Source organism: Chiloscyllium plagiosum, unplaced genomic scaffold (assembly GCF_037043375.1).
Source record: "Chiloscyllium plagiosum isolate Xiang-an unplaced genomic scaffold, Cpla_swu_hap1 HiC_scaffold_24, whole genome shotgun sequence".
Taxonomy (NCBI): Eukaryota; Metazoa; Chordata; class Chondrichthyes; order Orectolobiformes; family Hemiscylliidae; genus Chiloscyllium; species Chiloscyllium plagiosum.
Window position 1 is genome coordinate 9,452,891 of NW_028270162.1, and position 18,002 is coordinate 9,470,892.

Sequence of the window (18,002 nt, forward strand, 5' to 3'; positions counted from 1 at the left end):
TTAGTTATTTGATGGGCAGTCTTGATTTACTTAGTGGTTCTGTGGAAAAGTGTATGAAAATTGAAACAAACAAATTGCTGGTGAATGTCAACAGGCCTGGCAGCATCTGTGGAGGAAAAAAACTAACATGTCAAGTCCGGTGACATATCCTGTTCCTCAAAGTGTAAGTGCGTAGGGTGTTTAAATCTTGCTCCATGTCGAAGGAAACATGATGTACAAGTATTCTTCAGATATCAGGGTTGCTTTCTGGGAATGTGAGATTTCCTTTATAAAGGTGTTTTGCATGTGTACTCGTATCAAGATGTATCAAGTCTCTGATCTATTTGTCATTATTGCTGTTTTTGACAAACTTGTAGTGTTGCTTCTGCTTTTTGTGTATTTTTAGAGGTGTTAGTTTGGGGTATGGGGGCTTATGATGGTTATATTTTAGACAATACAGCTATTGGTTTTAATTCTGTGACCTAAATGTTAAATTGTTTTATCATTGTCCTTGGTTAATGTTTTTAGGGTGTGGTCAGATATAGCTCTGTTGAATTTCCAGCTGTAACTGTCTGTCTCTGCAACCTGCTGTTCTGTTTTTTTTGCACATGCTCTGTAAAACAGGATGGGTAATGTTGCTTGTAGTAGTAGTTGGGCTTAAAGCTGATTGCTGTCTTAGAGCTGAGGAAATGAGAAGTTCAAAAGAGTTACCAATATGAGAGCCAGCAATTCATTAGAAAGGGATGTTTCACAGCCTCTGAGCAGAGTTACTGACACTGAGCTGTGAGTTTAATGTGATATGAGTGGAATTTGTGATAACTCAGCGTAACTGCAATTTGAGTGTTGTGACTACGGGCAAGCCTTTGACAGAACACGAGTGAAGGTAAGAGATTGCACTCTGGGACTGAGAAAAGAGAAGAGCAAAAAACTTCTGTGCACTTCATGTAAGGGAGACATGTAAAGAAATGGAGCTAATGCATTTTTTTGGGAAGGGGATGATGTGCAGAATAAATCATCAAGCATGAATTTTAAACTATTGCACAGAAGAAAATGATCATCTGTTGTTAATGCTTTTCTGGGATTTGCAGCTTGATTTCACTTCACTTTTAAGATTTATGTAATTTATTTTGATTCAGGAAATCATGTGTGCTATAAGTGGATTTTAGTCGAAGGTTTCTAAGTTCATTTTATTCCACAATTCAGTTGTGAATTTGCTATTGACATTTAGCAATGACACACAAGCAAGGTGAATTTATTCACACCTGATTGTCTTTTGAATTCGTAGAAAAGACACCTCTTGAGATATATATAGATGTGCATTGGACTTCTATTAAGGTTCACTGTTTACTTGCTGTGTCTCCAGGAATAGAAAAAGAAGTTGAAGTATTGCATAACCTTGTACTAACTGATGTACGGTATTATCCACATTTATGGATTTGGGAATGGGATAGGAATGGAGCAAGAAAGATGAAGTAGTGAATGCAAATATCAAATTACTGCAAATATGAGCATAATCTGTGGAGCACCTGAAAGAATTTGACAAGTCTTAAAGTGTTTACTTGGAGGGTTTCTGTTTTAGCATTGCTATGGATTCAAATATCAATGATAGTTTTGTTTGGGGCATGCAATTCTACCAGACTTCAGTGCTTAACTTTGTGCTCTGTTGGGTTTTGGTATACTTGTGAAACCAGTCTGCAGGTACTGAAATTTGAAGTATTTCGACATTTCAGATTAGTTTAATGCATTAAATACCACCTTGATCAATCCTGGGATCATTTATTGGATAAAATTAGTTAATTTTTCTAATTTGTGTAAGCCAAGATTATTGAAATCCTTTTCACTGGCTCCCCCTCCCTCCTTTTCCTTGTACCCTTTCGTATAAATATTGCTAATCAAAATATTTGCATATCACCAAATGGTAGTTTTGATCAAAATTGAAAGTTGCACAATTGTTGGCTGTGCAATGGAATTTCCATTATCTGTGATGTAATTGCATGTTGATTTCACATTATATTCATTTTTGGAACTGAGCCTCAAACATAGCGCTAACACCTCCGGTTACCCCCATTTTCTCCTGGTTACAATTCCCTCACAAACAAAGGAAAAATTAATTAAATTAGATTGTGTAAATGTTTCTCTGCTTTGGGACTACAATAAGTGCGTCAAATCAAATTGTTGACACTTCAGCCTTTGTTTCCCCCTCTATTTTGAGGGCTCCCTCCACATTTAGTGGATCTTGGAGGTAAAACTTGAACTTGTACTGATTCATTAAGTTTGATTTAACCTTCAGATATTTTGGGAGAATTTATTTTGAGATCCTCATGACATTGAGTGGTGCTCATTGTTTTTGGATTGGCCATATACTGTTATATTTTATTTGTGAATTAGGTCTGTGGGTGTGACTGATTTGCCTATCCACTGTTATTCCTTTCAGTAAGGTTTTCCAATGGCAAACATTAAAAGGGCGAATGGATGAACTACAAAAATTGTTTCCTCCAGTCTGGTGCAAGAGTGCAAAGAACAATGGCAAACCGTGGCTTATGAGAAAAGTTAAAAATAGTGTTAGATGCGAAAAAAGAGGCTTACAAAACGGCGAGAATAACTAATAACATGAAAATTGTGAACAGTTTAGAAGGCAGCAAAGACTGACGAAGGGATTGATTAAGAAGGGAAAAAGAGTCGAAGAGTAACATAACTGAGTCCAAATGTTTCTGGGTGTGTGAAGAGAAAGAAATTTCTGAAAGCTAATGTGGGTCTCTTACAAGCAAATGGGGGAATTTATGATAGGGAGCAAAGAAATGGCTGAATAAATTCGTACTTCATTTCTGCTTTCACAAAGGGTGACATGGGTAATGTGCCTGAAATGATGGGCAGCATAGTTTAGTGAAAAGGAGGAACTGAAGTGTATCTGTGTTAGTAGAGAAATGGTGTTGGAGAAATTGATAGAGTTGAAGGCTGATAAGTCCCCAGGGCCTGATCATCTATATCCAGAGCATTTGAGGAAGTGACCCTCGAAATACTGAATGCATTGGTGGTCATTTAAGATTCTTTGGACTACAGAACAGTTCCTGCAGATTGGAGAATGGAGTGAAAACAAGGAATTATAGACCAAGTCTGATGGTAGTGGTGAGGGTATTAGATTCCAAGGATTTTATAACCGAGTACTGAGAAAACAGTGCGAGAATCTGGCTCAGTCAGCATTTATAAACAAAAGGGAAATTATGCTTGACAAATCTACTGAAATTCTTGAAGAATGTAACTAGTAGAGTTGATGAAGGGAACCAGTGGAAATGGTTTAATTGGACTTTCAGAAAGCTTTTGCCAAAGTCAAATGGTTCAATGGAGAATGCAGGAGAGATCCCAGGAGCAACGCCAGACATACCTAAAGCTGAGGTGTCAACCTGGTGAAACTAGCAAATAGGACGACTTGCATACCAAACCACATAAGCAGCAAATGATGGACAGAGCAAAGTGATCCCAAAGCAACAGATCGGATTGTAGCTCTGTAGTCCTGCCAGATCCAGTTGTGAATGGTGGTGGACAATGAAACAACTCACTGGAGGAGGAGACTCCACAAATATTCCCAGCTTCAATGGTGGGCGACCCCAGCACATCAGTGCAAAAGATAAAGCTGGAGTATTTGCAGCAGTGTACAGCCAGGAGTGGCTCATCCATCTTGGCCCCCTGGAGTGATCCCCAATAATCAGTCTTTAGCCAAATTTGATTCACTCTGTGATATCAAGAAATGGTTGGAGGCACTGGATCTTGCAAAGGCTATGGGCCCTAACAACTTTCCGGCAATAGTACTGAAGACTTCTGCTGCAGAACATGTTGCACCCCTAACCAAACTGTCGCAATACTGGCATGTTACCCAGTGGTGTGAAAAATTGCCCAGTATGTCCTGCTCACAAAAAGGAGCAGGCATCCAACCTGGCCAGTTACTGCCCCGTGAGTTCTCTCTCAATCATCAATAAAGTGATGAAAGTATCATCGACAGTGCTAAGAAGCAGCACCTACTCCAGACATATGCACTTCACTGCACAGTTTGGATTCAGTCAAGACCTTATAGCCTTGAATCAAGCATGAACAAAACAGCTGAATTAGTGAGGTGAGCCTGACAGCCCTTGACATCAAGGCCGCATTCAACCAAGTGTGACATCAGGGAGCCCGAGCAAAACTGGAACCAATCAAGGGTCAAACTCTCCGGTGGTTGGAGTCATGTACCTAACACACAAAACGGTGATTATGGTTATTAGAGGTCAGTCATCTCACCTGCACGAGTTCCTCTGTATGGTGTCCTAGGCCCAACCATCTTCAGCCTTGATGTTGTCCAGTTTTTGTTGCATTTGAACATGGGTTGTTTTAGTATCTGTGGAGTCATCAATGGTGCTGGATGTTGTGCAATCATCGGTGAACATCCATTCGATGCTTTCAAAGGAACCTGTAAAATTGTAACAGGCCTAGACTGGTTAGAGCTGAAAATGTGTTGCTGGAACAGCGCAGCAGGTCAGGTAGCATCCAAGGAACAGGAGAATCGACGTTTCGGGCATAAGCCCTTCTTCAGGACTGGTTCTAGACTGGTTAGATGCAGGAAGATTGCCCCTGATGGTGGGAGAAGTCCAGAACCAGGGATTGTAATGTAAGAATAAATGGTAAATCTTTCAGAACCGAAATGAGGAAAAATTTCTTCACCAGTGTGGTGAACCTGTGGAATTCACCACTATAGTAAGTGGTTGAGACCAAAACAAGTTTTCAAGATGGTAGATGTTGCACTTTTGGCTATGAGTGGAGGTTGATCAGCCATGATCCTAATATATTGTGGACTAGGCTCGAGGGGTTGAATGACCAACTTCTGCTCCTATCTTTGTTTTCCTTCAGGTGCCCCCCAAATTTAAATTTTTGAACTAGCACTTTAGAAATTGCTGATTGTACATTGCTACTTCAAAACTTGAAATTTCAATGAAGTTCATAAATATGGCTGAGGGATTTTTTTAAAATGTTACTGGCACTTGTATGGTTTGTTTGCTTTTTAAAAGTAGTCAGTGTTACTTGGAAAAAATTATATAAATATGTGCAGTTGAAGTGAATATTTAGACTCCAGTTGATAACTTCAACACAAAGCTCTGAAGTATATTTTGAAAGTGTCTTGCATTGCTTTTCAGAGTAATTTCATATTTTAAGCTGGTGATGTGAGCTGTACTGATCAAAAATTGGTATCCCGGGAGTAGAGACCTAGTCCTTACTTGACTGTGGTGCTGTTAAAAGAAGATGGAATGTAAAATGATGAGGCTAATGGCTCTCATGTTTTAGCCATGAGTGGTTTAATCCGGAGTCTGAAGTTGCCTACCCATTTACTGGTGGATTGTGCAGACTTGATTCAAACAGATTTTCATCATCAACTGTATTTTACTTGAGCAGCAGGAAACTAAATGGAGCGATGTATATAATTCACTTATTTTTCTTTTGTTCATAACATATGTTCTCACCTTTACAAGTTGGTAAATAATTTGGAGAGCAACCCACAGAACGCAAGTATCAAGTTTTTGTTGTAATTTGTGGTTTGAACGGATTTCCTTTCATTGTTCAAAATTAGTTGGTATTAAGGTGTAATGTAAAAGGTTTTGTGGTACCTCTTCATAGGGCAACAGACTGGGTAATTTCACATGTGTGACTTATGGTGGAATACCAGAGTTATATCACTTAAAAGCAAGCTATATCCCTGGGTGTTTTTCAAGAAGTACCTTTATAGCTGGGAAGGCAATGGCCAGTGGTATTTTTGCTGGACTGTTAATTCAAAGATCCAGGTAATGTCCTGGGTGCCCAGGTTTGAATCCCACCATGATGGTGGAATTTGATATTAATAAACATTTGGAATTAATCTAAACCACAAATCTGTTGTCAACTATTGGAAAAACCCATCTGGTTCCCGAATGTCCCTGAGGGAAGGAAGCATCCTTACCCGGTCTGACCAATACGTGACTCCATACCCATAGCAATGCTGTTGATTGATTGTTAATTGAATTCTGGGCAATTAGGAATGAGCAACAAATGCTGCCCTAGCCAGTGATGCCCTCCCATGAATGAATGTTTAAAAATTTGTTGTGATAAAATGCAGAAACTAAATGGCTGATTTTCTAATTGGATGTTTCACTGTTTATAGAGTCATAGAGATGTACAGCATGGAAACAGACCCTTAGGTCCAACCCATCCATGCCGATCAAATATCCCAACCCAATCTAGTCCCACCTGCCAGCACCCGGCCCATATCTCTCCAAACCCTTCCAATTCATATACACATCCAAATGCCTCTTAAATGTTGCAATTGTACCAGCCTCCACCACATCCTGTGGCAGCTCATTCCATACCCATACCACCCTCTACGGGAAAACGTTGCCCCTTAGGTCTCTTTTATATCTTTCGTGTCTCACCCTAAACCTATGCCCTCTCGTTCTGGAACCCCTGACCCCAGGAAAAGACTTTTGTCTATTTATCCTATCCATGCCCCTCATAATTTCGTAAACCTCTATAAGGTCACCCCTCAGCCTCCACTCCAGGGAAAACAGCCCCAGCCTGTTCAGCCTCTCCCTGTAGATCAGATCCTCCAACCCTGGCAACATCCTTGTAAATCTTTTCTGAACCCTTTCAAGTTTCACAACATCTTTCCGATAGGAAGGAGATCAGAATTTCACGCAATATTCCAACAGTGGCCTAACCAATGTCCTGTACAGCTGCAATACGACCTCCCAACTCCTGTACTCAATACTCTGACCAATAAAGGAAAGCATGCCAAACGCCACCTTCACTATTGTATCTACCTGCGACTCCACTTTCAAGGAGCTATGAACCTGCACTCCAAGGTCTCTTTGTTCAGCAACACTCCCTAGGACCTTACCATTAAGTGTATAAGTCCTGCTAAGATTTGCTTTCCCAAAATGCAGCACCTCACATTTATTTGAATTAAACTCCACTTGCCACTTCTCAGCCCATTGGTCCATCTGGTCCAGATCCTGTTGTAATATGAGCTAACCCTCTTTGCTGTCCACTACACCTCCAATTTTGGTGCCATCTGCAAACTTACTAACTGTACCTCTTATGCTCGCATCCAAATCCTTTATGTAAATGACAAAAAGTAGAGGGCCCAGTAACGATCCTTGTGGCACTCCACTGGTCACAGCCCTCCAGTCTGAAAAACAGCACTCCACCACCAACCTCTGTGTTCTACCTTTGAGCCAGTTCTGTATCCAAATGGCATGTTCTCCCTGTATTCCATGAGATCTAAGCTTGTTAATCAGTCTCACATGGAGAACCTTGTCGAACGCCTTACTGAAGTCCATATAGATCACATCTACTGCTCTGCCCTCATCAATCCTCTTTGTTGCTTCTTCAAAAAACTCAATTAAGTTTGTGAGACATGATTTCCCACGCTCAAAGCCATGTCGACTATCCCTAATCAGTCCTTGCCTTTCCAAATACATGTACATCCTGTCCCTCAGGATTCCCTCCAACAACTTGCCCACCACCGAGGTCAGGTTCACTGGTCTATAGTTCCCTGGCTTGTCCTTACCACTCTTCTTAAACAGTGGCACCACGTTAGCCAACCTCCAGTCTTCCGGCACCTCACTGTGACTATCGATGATACAAATATCTCACCAAGAGGCCCAGCAATCACTTCTATAGCTTCCCACAGAGTTCTTGGGTACACCTGATCAGGTCCTGGGGATTTATCCACCTTTACCCATTTCAAGACATCCAGCACTTCCTCCTCTGTGATCTGGACATTTTGAAAGATGTCGCCATCTATTTCTCTACAGTCTATATCTTCCATATCCTTTTCCACAGTAAATACTGATGCAAAATATTCATTTAGTATCTTCCCCATTTTCTGTGGCTCCACACAAAGGCCACCTTGCTGATCTTTGAGGGGCCCTATTCTCTCCCTTGTTACCCTTTTTGTCCTTAATATATTTGTAAAAACTCTTTGGATTCTCCTTAATTCTATTTGCAAAAGCTATCTCATGTCCCAGTTTTGCCCTCCTGATTTCCCTCTTAAGTATACTCCTACTGCCTTTATATTCAGAATTCTAAGGATTCACTCGATCTATCCTGCCATATGCTTCCTTCTTTTTCTTAACCAAACGCTCTATTTCTTCAGTTATCCAGCATTCCCTATACCTACCAGCCTTCCCTTTCACCCTGACAGGAATATACTTTCTCTGGATTCTTGTTATCTCATTTCTGAAGGCTTCCCATTTTCTAGCCGTCCCTTTACCTGCGAACATCTGCCTCCAATCAGCTTTTGAAAGTTCTTGCCTATGCCGTCAAAATTGGACTTTCTCCAATTTAGAGCTTCAACTTTTAGATCTGGTCTATCCTTTTCCATCACTATTTTAAAACGAATAGACTTATGGTCGCTGGCCCCAAAGTGCTCCCCCACTGACACCTCAGTCACCTGCCCTGCCTTATTTCCCAAGAGTAGGTCAAGTTTTGCACCTTCTCTAGTAGGTACATCCACATACTGAATCAGAAAATTGCCTTGTACACACTTAAGAAATTCTCTCCATCTAAGCCTTTAACACTATGGGAGTCCCAATTGATGTTTGGAAAGTTAAAATCCCCACCGTAACTACCCTATTATTCTTACAGATAGCTGAGATCTTCTTACAAGTTGTTTCTCAAGCTTAAAGCATTTCTAAATGGCGGTGCTGCATCAAATCGTTTATCGAACAAGATATGTTTTCAATCAATGTACAATTTTTGACATTATAACTACCCATTTAAGAGTTGAGTTCTTGGTTAGATAAGTAGTTTTGAGATTTTTTGCAACTTCCAATTTCTTCAGGAATTAACATGAAGGCAGCTATGTCAGAAAGAAAATTAACATGTCTTAAATAGAATAGTTTGTAAATGTCACAACACTGCTGTAAATCAGATGATTTGAGTTGTAATTATTGCAATAAACTGCCATAATGAGAATCCCTACAGTGTGGAAACAGGCCATTTGATCCAACAAGTCCGCACCGGCCCTCTGGAGAATAACCCACCCAGACCCATTCCCCTCCACTATTACTCTACATTTACCCCTGACTAATGCACCTAACCTACACATCTGTGAACACTATGGGCAATTTAGCATGACTGATTCACCTAACCTGCACATGTTTGGATTGTGGGAGGAAACCTGTGCACAAGGAGGAAACCCACACAGATATGGGAAGAATGTGCAAACTCCAAACAGACAGTTGCCCAAGGCTGGAATTGAACTCTGGTCCCTGGCGCTGTGAGGCAGCAGTGCTAACCACTGAGCCACTGTGCCGCATTTGAATAGAATATAGTTAATCAAGTAATTTTTAAAGTAAAAAAAATTGGAAGCATTGTTGATTTTCCAACATTCTTTGAAGTAAGCCACTATTGTAAGGATAGGTTTAAAAATTAAGAATGTTTAATGTTACTGCTTTATTCCGACTTTGTGTTACAAATTGTGAAATACTTTTGAAGCTACTCCTGAATTAGCTTTGTTGTTAATACTATTGGAAGAAAAGGATAAAGAGGCAAAGAAATGTTTTTGTTGCAAAATTGAATGTGATTGCTTCCATTGAATAGGTGCAGTATTCTAGTGTTGTTGCTTGTTTCCACGTAATATGTCTGATTTACTGCTGGGCGATATCTTAAATTTTGTTGTGTCTCTTGCTGTATTAATTTTAACAAAATGGTGAATGCTATACCTAGTTTTAAATCGGTGTGGTCAAAAATAGTGCCTCATGGAATGGGTCTGTCAAATGACAGAAAAAGAATTGTCACTGAGTCAACATTTGTGAAGAGGACAGATAGGATGTACCCTTTCTCAGCCGCCTTTTGTCAGCATTCAAAAAACTGGAATGTTCATCGGTCCAGATGATTTTTGCATTTTTTCCAGCCCTTTGCTATAAAACAGTGTTCACAGAGCTTTGTAATAATGGCTGTTAGCTTCCTCCACTGTTTGAATCATGTCTGGCATAGATAAAGCCCCACTGCAAGGGACAGTGTGGGAAAGTTCAGTGAACAGTGACACTTTGTTTTCTAATTCAGAATTACTATTTAATTCAAGTAAGATGATAAAAACTCTTTGGATGTGCACTTCTTTCAGATTTTATCCTTTCGGTGTACTTTTTAAAAATTCAGTGCTTGTCCATTGTGTTGAAGTCTTTTTTATTAAATTGCTGATCATTGTGCCCTATTTTCTACTTTAAGTTGAAGTAATTTGAAAGTAACTTGATTTGTCCTTATGGTAGTACAGTATATCTTAAACTAACAAGAGGAAACTTTAGGTTAACATTGGTAGTTTTGCTTTTGTGTATATTGTCATAGCACTGGCTCTTCTCTCTCCAGTAGATCTTCTGTCTGTAACACTTCAACAATTTCATTTTCGCTTTCTTGTGTAAGATCAAGTGTAATTTGGGAGACTTTTTCCATCTATTCTGACCAAGACTCTGGTTCAGAAGAAGGTAGATCTTATGTCTAATCCTAGATGCTATGCAGTAAGCATAAAAGTGCACTGCCAAGGTAGTCAAAAAAAGTTGCAAAAATTAAAACTAAGATGGCTAAGTGAAAAGTCTATACCTTTCAGTGTTAGGAAACTGAAAAGTGATAACTTGTGAACATCTGAAAAATCTTATGACTTAGGCTGGAGATCTTCACTCTAATCCAATTATTCCATTGGTCACAACATAAAATAAAAATATTTTTTCCAGGTATCAAGTTGATGAATTAAATAAAAACCGAAAGATCTGCAGATGCTATAAATCAGAAATAAAAACAAATTGCTGGAAAAGCTCTGCAGGTCTAGCAGCATCTGTGGCGAGAAATCAGAGTTAACGTTTTTAGGTTGAGTGTTCCTTCCTGTACTTGAAGGGTCACTGGTCCTGAAACTCATTTCTCCCCACAGATGCTGTCAGACATGAACTTTTCCAGCAATTTCTGTTCTTGTGACCAATTAAAAACCTTGCCTATTTGACAGATCTTGTTTATAAAACTCAGTTTTTTTTTAATAAGTACAGTGATTGATTGATTGAACTCTGATCACTGCTCAGCTTCCAGCATAAACTGTGCGAAAGCTGCGCACTCTGCTTCACAGAAATTGGCTCAACCCATCCATTCCCGACTACGCACATCAGGCTGATGGTTTTTCTATCCATCATGTGGACCGTACAGCGCCCTCGGGTAAAGCAAAGGGTTGGAGGGGTTTGCTTTTTAATCAACAACTTGTGGTGCACGGACATTGCAACCCTGGGCAGCCATTGCTCCCCAAACCTGGAATTCCTCACTATCAAATGTCGCGCCTTCTATCTATCATGGGAATGTATCGCTACTATACTAACTGCTGTGTACATACTGTCACAAGCAAAGGTTGAGGAAGCTCTGGATGTGCTGTACTCCTCCACTAACACCGAGGGGACGGAGGGCCTGATTATTGTAACTGGTGACTTCAATCAAGCCAATCTAAGGAAGGTGTTGCCTAAGTACAACCAGAACATTACCTGCCCCACCAGGTGCCTGAACATTTTAGACCAGTGTGAAAGATGCCTACCGCTCCCCTTATTTCAGGAACTCTGACCACAATGCCATGTTTCTTCTCCCAGCTTATAGGCAAAAGCTTAAACAGGAGACCCCCCTCATAGATGCAGGTCCAGTGCTGGTCGGAAGAGGCAGAGGATCAACTGGTGCTGTCTGGAATTAGCTGTTTGGGACATGTTCAAACAGTCCGCAGGTAACTTGGACGAGTATGCCACTACCATCACAGACTCAGCAAGTGTGTGGAGGACTGCATACCGAGGAAGTCAATCTGGTTGTTCCCCAACCCTGGATGAATCAGGGCCTACAGAACCTGCGAAAAACCAGCTGTGAGGCCTTTAGATCAGGAGCTGAAAAATGTGTTGCTGGAAAAGCGCAGCAGGTCAGGCAGCATCCAAGGAGCAGGAGAATCGACATTTCGGGCATAAGCCCTTCAGGAAAGAGGAAGGTGTGCCAAGCAGGCTAAGATAAAAGGTAGGGCGGAGGGACTTGAAGGAGTGGCATTGGGAATGTGATAGGTGGAAGGAGGTTAAGGTGAGGGTGATAGGCCGGAGAAGGGGTGGGGGCGGAGAGGTCGGGAAGAAGATTGCAGGTCAAGAAGACAGTGCTGAGTCCGAGAGTTGGGACTGAGATAAGGTGGGGGAGGGGAAATGAGGAAGCTGGAGAAATCTGTATTCGTCCTTTATGGTTGGAGGGTTCCAAGGCGGAAGATGAGGCGCTCTTCCTCCAGATGTTGTGTTGCCATGGTCTGGTGATGGAGATCAGGAGACCCACTCAGATATAAGGAATCCAAGTATGACCTTAGCAGAGCCCTTAAGGCAGCCAAGGACCAATACTGATCCAAACTAGAGACCCAAACAGACACCGGTGACCATGACATCACAGGTTCTAAAAAGAGACAGTGCAAGATAGCATTCGATGATACATCCCTCTCAGATCGTCTCAACATCTTCTATGCTCACTTTGATAGAATTTCGGTGGAGAGGTAACACCTATTCTGACAAGTCCCCTGACGTACCTGTCCCAACAGTCACTGTATTAGAGGTCAGATTAGTTTTCCTTCGTATGAATCCAAGAAAAGTGATCGGACAGACTGAGTACCAGGCTATGCACTCAGAGCATGTGCAGATCAACTGGCAGAGGTCTTCTCTGACATCTTCAACCTCTCCCTTCCTGTTTCAAGACGACAACTATCATCCCTGTGCCTAAGAAGGCTCATGCAGCATGTCTCAATGATTTCTGCCCAGTTGCCCTACCTTCGGTGGTCATGAAGTGTTTTGAAAGGCTGGTCATAGCACTAATCAACTCCACCCTCACTCCTACTCTTGACCCACTCCAATTTGCCTATCGGACCAATGGATCCATGTCAGATGCCAGCTCACTTGCCTTCACTCCTCCCTAGAACATCTTGACACCAAGAACAGCTCCGTAAGAATCCTACTCATTGACTACAGTTAAGCCTTCAGCACTATTATCCCCTCGAGACTGATTACTAACCTTTGTGATCTCGGTCTGAGCTCCACTCTCCAACTGGATCCTCAGTTTCCTGACCCACAGGCCACAATCAGTGAAGATTGGGGACAATATTTCATCCTCACTAACACCAACCGGGGGTGCGTAATCAGCCTCCTATTGTACTCGTTGTATACCCATGACTGCGTCGCCACATACCGGACAAATGCCATTTACAAGTTCACTGATGATACCACCATAGTCATTTGAATCTCAGATGGCCACGAAACAGACTACAGACAGGAAGTGGAAGACCTGGAAAAATGGTTCACTGAGAACGACCTAGCTCTCGATTCCGATAAAATCAAGGAATCATTGACTTTTGGCAGGATGTTACTCATGCATCCCTACATGTTAACAGTACAGAGGTGGAGCGAATGGAGAGTGTCAAGCTCCTGGGACTGGTCATCCTAACAAGCTTTCTTGGACTCTGCAAGTGGACCCACTGGTTGCAATGACCCAACAACATCGCTTCTTCCTCAGACAGCTGAGGAAATTTGGCATGATGGTGAAAATCCTTGTCAACTTTTATAAGTGTGCCATCGAGAGCATTCTGTCCGGATGTATCACTACCTGGTATGGCAACTGTACCATTCAAGATCGGAGACAGTTACAGAGAGTGGTGAACTCAGCCCGTACAAGCACAAAGGCCAACCTCCCATCTATAGAATTCATCTACCAGGCCTACAGCCAGCATTCCCAAAGATCCATCCCACCCTTGCAATGCTTTTCTACAATCTCTACCATCAAGAAGAAGGTACAGAAGCCTGAGCACATGCACCAGCCAGTTTCAAAACCGTTTCAACCCTACTGTTGTGAGCCCATTCAATTTTCTAACAAACTCTTAGCATTCTCCTACACCTGTGTTTTTGTTTTGCCGCTGTTTACCTGTCAGTTACATAGCATGGATAAGTAAATGTGTGATCTGACTGTATTGCTCACAAGACAAAGCTTTTCACTGTGCCTCGGTACATGTGACAATAAATTCAATTCAGTTATTGTCAAATAAAATGTGTATAATAATTTGAATAATTATTGAAAATTATTCAATGATGCAATAATTCATTATTATACACAGTTAATAATATACACATGTCGATACTTATCACTGTGTATATTCAAACATATTTATGTGCACAAATACACTTGCCCTTCTTTCCTGAAGAATAAGGGCGAGAAAATGGATTTCTCTGCAAAGATTTGCTTTCTGGAAAAAACCATTTGGGCCAATGGATTATTCTTGAAGACCATAGGAGTAAAGCCTTGAATGTTCCACAGTTAGTTGCTGTGATGTCCTGGCATATATTGTTAAGGTACTCATCACTGTTGTCTCTGAAGTCTTACAGATCCAGTTGGTCAAGAAAGGCAATCTTATGATATTTCTTCAATCACTCTTTCAAAAGAACAAACGTGTTTCACTCTGAAAGCAAACATGTTTTAGTTTTCAGAAATGAGAGAGAGATTAGCTGGACAACTTATTCTTGGCATGCTTTCCTCCAACTGATATAAACCAAACACCACCCCACTCCTGTCACTGTTGAAAACTGCCCTAAAAAGCAAGCCGTATCAAACAAAAGCCTTGCTTTTAAAAAGTCTTCCATGTCTGTCTTAAATGTTTAGCAACCTCTTTTTAAAGAAACCACTCCAGGTACAATTTGAACTAAATCCATTTTCCACTTCAAAAGTTCAGTCCTCCAAACAATGGTAAGTACAAAACATCTTCAAAACAACTATGAATGAACATTAATATCAGCATTTCATTGTATCATAGAGATTAAATCATGAAAACTGTTCAATCCATCACTGCTGTGCTCGCTTGCTGTAAGTCCCATTCAACAAATTCTATCTTTGTTCTTTTGATAGCTGTGTTGTCTTTCATTGCTTCAGTAGTTTGTGGATCATTATTCAGATATATTTTAATCACCTTTAAATGTGCATGAAGTGCACTAGCTGCTGTTAGGTCTTTACATGGATAGCCAAGTACAATGGATGATACAAGCTTTCATAAATGTTGTACAGTTAGAAGGGTACAAAAAAAGACAGTCTCTTCTCCCTCTCCAATCTTGAGAGATCCTGTGTGGTCGAGTTTTGGATTTTCAAGGGCTACTTTTTCTTTCTCCATAACACTTTATTAGTGCTACAGTCATGTACTAATATCACCTTCAGTGCTTATGTTGATATATTGGATGTTTGGACTTGCACAAACAAATTTGGAAGAATTTACCAATGTTCTCAAACTTACTGTTTTAAGTTTGATGCCACAATCGAAAGAATATGTTCATGTCCTCGATATAACCAGCATTTAAATTGATCCAAGAGACCAATGTTAGCCAATTTTTTCACTAAGCCATCTCTCAAATCATGCCTTCTCCAGCCAAATGATTTAACAGCTAAAGTGTTTCCATTGCATGTTTGCAGAGCTGGAATATTTTAATGAGGTAGTCAGTGCCCTTTTTATTGCATTTCTGATCTCATACTTAACTGCATACATTGATGTAGTTTTGATAACATTTATTACAATCTTCCCCATAACTCCTAAACAGATGCAGCCTTAAAACTAGAGATACCAGATTAATTTACAAGTAATTTATTTAGTCAGTGATTTCAAGTTTTTCTGGTTGCTATTTAGCAGATTTGAAACTGTTCTGTCTTTGGCTCCATTCCCCCTTCTCTGCACTTTCAGGCTCTCTGCATCTCTTCCACCTTTTTCGGGAAGTTTTTGGAGTTCATAACCCTGGGTTAGGCCTGCACATACCAGTTGCCAGTGACAGGGGTCTGACCGGATACTTATGTCTCCATGTAACCTTGTATTCCCCATGGCTAATCCACCTAACCTACACATCCCTGGACCCAATGGGCAATTTTAGCATGACAAATCCACCATGCTTCCTACTTTAATGTACCAGTTATACGTAAGCTAATTCAAAGTTCAGAAGTTAAGATAAATTGTTGTGTGCACTTGTATGGAAGTTTGGTTTGGGCAAAGGAAGAATTTAATCCCTGGTTTCAAACAGCATTCAGAAATCGCTTGTTCTTTTGTTGCCGTGCAGAGAGGTCAGCTCAAGACTGATTCAGTTTGTAGGTATTATGCCTTCCTCTCCACAGCATGTATGTAGTTATGTATGCATTGTGAAAATACCATCAAATATTTCAGTCCATGGTTGACTTCAGATCAAGAATAATGTTATTTAACAGAAATCAGTTGGAATAATTGGAAGGAAAACATGATAAGTGCTTGCCTTCAAAAGTTAACACCGCCCACATTAGAGCATTCAGCCTTCATTCCTTTCATGGTGTGTGCCTTCATTTTACAATCTTGATTTGTATTTGGCCTTTTATTGCAAGTTGTCTGCACTGTCTGCTGACAATCTCCAATCCTATTCAACACTTGACTTACTGCACTGCAGCCAACAACTGACTTAATAACCTACAAGACTTTCATGAAGTGAGAGGGGAGCATTTGAAACTGATTTCTTTAACGCTGTTCCTCTAATGCCATGCATGCATCATAGAGCCATTACTGTACATATCACTATTTTCTGAAGATTGTTTTTAGACAAATTACCAAACAAAAATTGCTATGTTTTGAGAGGAAAATTACATTTGAAATATGCACTTCTGACTTTTATATGAGCACAGAATTGGACATTTCAACTGTTCACTTTCTTATTGACTGTACACTGGTAATATGTGTGTTTAAGTGAAGAAGATAAGGAACTAGTGCTTTTCATGACCAAAGTACTTAGAAAAGAAAGTAATACTTGTGTTTGAAGGCTAGTCACTGTTGTCATTTTAGAAAACACAGCAATCAATTTACACACAGTCTCACAGGCAACAGATTAATGCCTTTTTTTAAACTGAGATTGTTCAAGGCATAAATATAGTTCAGTATACTTGCTGTTCAAGAACTGTCATGGAGTCAAATTGACAGTATTAGCCTTTGTTATGTACTTGTTTATGTACTATGCTTACTCAATGTATGATCATAGAAATGGAAGTGGGCTATTCAGTGAGTTTATGGCTTATTATACACTTCCACTCCATTTACACACCTTTTGAGTATTGTTCCTCAATATTTTGTCTAACAAAATTTTAGCAATCCCAATATGAGAAAATTGTAATTGAATAAGCATCTGCATCTTCCTGAAGTACTAATTTGCATTAATCTATTATATGAAGTTATGTTTTCTGATTTCATTAAGAAAATATGGCATTAATATTAGATTTACCTTGTTGTGGAATTTCCCTCCAAGAGGGCATGGTTTCCTACATTCAGAGATGTCCTAGATCTGATCATATACCCCAATCCAATTTAACAGTTCAGATGAAAGAGATTGACTTTAAGTAATCTTTGACAACTAAAGATGGACAATTTAATTTTGTATTTTTACCAATTTCCTGAGTTGCTGGTTTGTGACTTTGTACACCTAGGCCTCTTTTTAATACTTGAACCAACTAATTCTTTCAGTGAGAGCTCAGATGGCGAGGATAGTTGGCCACATCTTACCTGGTACAAAGTTATATTTATATTCAGGAATAATTGTCTCAGATGTTAAAAATCACACAATACCAGGTTATAGTCCCACAGGTTTAATTGGAAATAAGCTAGCTTTCGGAGCGCTGTTCCTTCTTCACCTGATGAAGGCGCTCCAAAAGCTAGTGTGCTTCCAATTAAACGGACCCCACCACCAAGGACAGAACCCCACTGGTCCTCACCTACCACCCCACTAACCTCCATGTACAGCGCATCATCCGCCGTCATTTCCGCCACCTCCAAACGGACCCCACCACCAAGGATATATTTCCCTCCCCTCCCCTATCAGCATTCCGTAACGACCCCTCCCTCCGTGACTCCCTCGTCAGATCCACACCCCCCACCAACCCAACCTCCACTCCCGGCACCTTCCCCTGCAACCGCAGGAGGTGCAAGACTTGCGCCCACACCTCCCCTCTCACCTCCCTCC

The 18,002-nt window shown here is 40.6% G+C and overlaps 1 protein-coding gene across 11 annotated transcripts in view; it reads left to right on the forward strand.

Moving 5' to 3' along the window:
- The window catches only part of arvcfb (ARVCF delta catenin family member b), a 322,810-nt gene that overhangs the window by 153,573 nt on the left and 151,235 nt on the right, over positions 1 to 18,002 (forward strand). The window contains exon 1 of one of the 11 annotated variants that reach the window (XM_043715416.2): positions 697 to 862. The exons of the other annotated variants lie outside the window; for them this stretch is intronic. The gene's annotated coding sequence lies outside the window, so the exon portion shown is untranslated. Of the gene's footprint in view, positions 1 to 696; positions 863 to 18,002 lie in introns of those variants that run through there. 11 annotated transcript variants of the gene reach the window in all.